Genomic DNA, 4,666 nt, shown 5'->3' with positions numbered 1-4,666 from the left:
TGACTGTATACCACCTATCGTCACGGAGACAGAAGAGGGAGAGATAACCCACTAGGTCCTGAATTACATTAGCAGCTGTTTCAAATATACAAAACAGTGCGGGTGGGGGGGGGGGGCACTATGGGCTTTGGATGTTACGGCCCTGTTTGTTGTTGATCTGGTTTATTTGAAGGGGGGGGGGGGGGGGAACCCTAATCCTTGTTCATGGACCAGAGGAGAGGGAGAGGGTGATGGAGCTATGAGGTTCAACATCCTGTTGCTGAATCATTAATTAACCACATCAGAATACACAGCGAGGACCACAGTGAGACCATGCACGCATTTCTTTGGACGGTGGAAACACAGTCTTTGGACGGTGGAAACATGAGTCTCCAGCCCCATGTTGTTTACATCAGGAATAGAACAAAGAGCGGCGGGGAGACGGAGGGCCGGACCCTGTGTTGAAATGAAATGCTTGGCTCCAATGTTTTGGTACTGACATCATTGCAGAGGTATTTGAATCAAGGAAGTGCATCATTCAGTCATTTAGTCATTCTAGCGGTATTTTTTTATCCAAAGCGACTTGCGACTTACTTTTGAATTTGTAGATACTTAAGTCGTTAAGAAGCATGTTTGGCCTGTGAGTGATACAGCTCTATAGGGAACCTAGAGATATACTGTGGAAACGGGGATCATACCCAGTACCTTCTTGGCTGGGAGTCCAACATACTACTCCCTATATTACAACTAGCCTGCCCTATGAATCAAATGCTTGTATTTTGAAGAATATCTTTTTCCCCCCCTGGTTTGTGACTAATTCCCACTGAGACCACAAACAGCAACCTTGTAGTAGTCGCCTACTACGGAAACACACTGGATAATGGAAACAGTGACGGCAGCGTCTGGTACAGCGTATAGTTAGAAAGAAACCTCAGTCACACACACCTGAGCTCTTTCTATCTCTCTGACTCATTCGGCAAGTTTGTGTGCTCACACATGTGTGTGTGTGTGTGTGTGAGTGTGTGTGTGTGTTTGTGTGTGAGTGTGTGCGTGTATTTGGTTGTGTGTGTTTACGGATTACCAGCCCAGCAGGGCTGATGACATCCGCCTGTGTGTGTGGAAAGAAAGATGCTGCTGATGAGCCGTGAGCGGCAACATGGCTCCAGTCAGACCGCATTCCAGACGGACTGCAGGAGGAAGCTCCTTCACCAAGCTCTGCTGGTTCACTACCGGGGACCCTCCTGTTCCATGAGTAAATAAGTCATGTCTGAGATGGACGTTGCTCATAGTGGTTCTTTGATCATTCATGTTGGGAGGGAGTCAATGGCCAGAAATGCCACACTTTGCTAAGATATTGATGGTACTTTATTCAGGCCAGACAGGAAATTTTGCTGTAAAAACAAAAAAATTATAAAAACTGCAAAAAATAAATACTGAAAATATATCTATATACACACAAAGATTAGTAGCAAGGTTAATATAAAGGCAAAATCAAATAACAGACAGTTGAGGTGGACATAATTAACAGTACAGTGTATATGCTACGCACTGTACACTTCAAGTTGTCACAGAAGGGGTTCAAAGTTGAAATTAGTTTAACACAGTATTAAGAAAACAGTGATCCTCAAATTGTGAATCAAATCTAGCACCCCTCGGCTTAAAACAGTGTCGCTCGCAGTCCGTTATCGCCAAAGCGGCGCAACCAAAGCAGTGCCCAGTTTGTCACAGGAGCATAAAGGAATTCCTCCCCATGATCTTATCTCCCTGAACGCTGCGGTTTAAGTTACAGCAGTAAACAAAACAGAAGCCAGGTAAGTCAAGCTCCACGCAGGCTTATTCCCCCACATAACAACAACAACAGACTCTTCTACATACTCGTTTTATCAATACAAAGTTGGATAAAACTACGTTTTCACCCGCAGTTGTATTGATCAACTGAATAGATACAACAATCAACGCGGTGTGGATGTTGTGAAGCCGTGGACGGAAACTATAAAGGTCTCTACAGGTGATCGACTCTCTGTTCGGTTACACCATGTTGATGTTCATTCTGGGAACCACAGATCTTATCATGTGTGAAACATTGGAGAGATTATTGGGATTGCCACTAAGGGAAGCCAGATGCCTAGCGACTGAGCTGTCCAGTGTGCTGAAACCTAACTTCACTCAACTTCTCACATCATTTAATGGAGTCCTTATCTCAATTGTCTTCAACGGATGCGTGTCATCATTCAGACAAAGTAACCGCATTATTCCCCGATTGTCTCTCTCTCTCTGTCGTTCTCTTTCTTGTTCGCTCTCTTTCTCTCTCTCTCACACTATCTCTCTCTCTCTCTCTCTCTCTCTCTCTCTCTCTCTCTCTCTCTCTCTCTCTCTCTCTCTCTGTCTTTGTCTGTTTGTCTGTCTCTCTCTCTTTTTTTTGTCCACACAAGTAGTTTTTTCTTTACCTGCTTACAGTGTGCTATAGGGCTAGAGACAAGTGCAGCGGTGGGTTAGGGAGGGGGGCTGCATGGAGCAGGGTTAAGTACAGGGCTGTGGTCTGTCGTGTATGCAGAAGGGATGCATGGGAATCCTGGCATGTTCTCTTTGAAAGGATGTCCACTGAAGAGCCATGACAACTGGTCTGTCCCGTAGAGACACTTAGGGTAAACACACAGTAAAGACAGAAAGAGAGAGGGGGTGGGGGGAGGGTGGCAGTGTCAGGTAACACGACTGCTTTGTGGTTGCTCCATTTTCTCCTCCACCCCTCCCCCATTTACGGGTGGACACCCATAATTTCTCAAACAAACACACAAAACAACATCCTTTAAAGTGCCCCATCCTAAACAAAGGCATGGAGATATATATAATAATTGGCGAATGTCCTCGCCAGGTTGTCTGTACCAATTGGCTCACCCGAGGGGGGGGGGGGGGGGGGGGGGGTGACATGGGACAAGAATGGGACAAGGACAAGAATCACAAAAAAAAAACATGCACACAACCTGCTCCTTTCTCCTTTAAAGCTCTTCCGTGGTCTGACTGATGTCCGCATCACTGTTTGAATCACTGGTCAGGCGGGGAGGGGGTGTCACACATCTGGGGGCGATTGGGAGCATCGGCGTGTTCACACTTTGAGTCAGAGCGTCGTCATTGGTTTGCTGTCAACAGCTCCGATGTGGATGAAGAACCCACCAGGAGCGCCACCAGGAAGCCCGCTACTACTAGTCTGTCGCTCTGTGGCGCTCTGTATTGGGAGGGGAAACTCAGTGGAACGTTGGAACTCAGTCCGCTCCTTTCGCTACTACTACATGCCATGGGTTTCATGTGAATTTCCAAGGAATGTGATTTTCCCCATAAAATGTTGGCCGTATCACAACAGATCCACTCCACATTCGGAAACAATGAAGTCTTATGGACGACACACATGCCCTAATGAGGTTACAGTGTTTCCGCGGGGGTTTGAGGCGTTAATGCCCTGTTAATACCCTGCACCTCAACCAAAGGCCGACTCACCTCTCCGCCCCCCCTCAACCCCCTCCACTGAAACACTATCTCATTCCACCTGCAATGGGTTACATGACCACAGCATAGCTGATAAAGCGGATGAACAGAATGTTCTGTCTGTTTTACGGCGAGCCTGTGGTTCTGGAGGGGAAGGAACACAACTCCTTTAGGTGTCCTGAACCAAATATTTTCCTCTGGGGAAATTTAAAGTTTGGACATGAAAACGAATGACGCAGAGAGTGCATTTACCCAGATGGAGGTGGCCTTCAAACTCCCGACCCCAAGTCGTCAATTGAAAAGACACTTTCAATTGCTCCAACAGTGAAAACTTGAGTTAAATAGCGAAACCAGACAACGGAAGGAGGAATCTGTGTCTGTATTTGTGTGTGTGTGTTTGTGTGTGTATGTGTATGCGTGTGCGCGTGTGTGTGCATGGGTCTGTCTGTGTGTGTGTGCACACATGTGTGTGTGTGTGTGTGTGTGTGTGTGTGTGTATGTCTGTGTGTGTGTGTGTGTGCGCGTGTGTGTGTGTGTGTGTGTGTGTGTGTGTGTGTGTGTGGTCGTGTGTATGTGTATGTGTGTGTGCACACATGTGTGTGTGTGTGTGTGTGTGTGTGTGTGTGTGTGTGTGTGGTGTATGTCTGTCAGTGTGTCAGTGTGTGTGTGCGTGTGTTTATGTGTGTGTGTGTGTGTGTGTGTGCATGTGTTTATGTGTGTGTGCATGTGTCTGTCAGTGTGTCAGTGTGTGTGTGCGTGTCTGTGTGTTGATGGAAACATCGTGTCAGATTAGTTCCTCTGACGGTGTACCTCCTTCCTCTTGCAGGCGCCCATCCGGGGTAATATATTCTTACAACCTTTGGCGCCGGGTTCAGGCAGAGTCCGACCCCCTGGGGGCACAGGTGCCCCGGACCCGGGTATGAATCAATCTGTCCGACGTGATTCCTGTCCGAAACATGAGAGCGCCGCTGATGAAGGCCCGCCTCCGCAGCGACTGCCATCAGGCACACCCCCCCCCCCCCCCCCTCCGCTCAATAATGACATCAGCATCTGAAGGCAGTCCAAAATATATGAGAAGTACATTTGAATAAAAATAAGAGGGAGAAGGCCAAGTCAAACATACATTTTTTATCATACCAGCCATTCAATTACCACTGCGCCGTTGTGCGTTTCATATTTTAAAGAAGTGATGGGAAAAAAAGGGTCA

This window comes from Micromesistius poutassou (assembly GCF_964030765.1).
Source record: "Micromesistius poutassou genome assembly, chromosome: 3".
Lineage (NCBI taxonomy): Eukaryota > Metazoa > Chordata > Actinopteri > Gadiformes > Gadidae > Micromesistius > Micromesistius poutassou.
The sequence above is the reverse complement of the archived record's forward strand: the minus strand, read 5'-3'. Positions refer to the sequence as shown.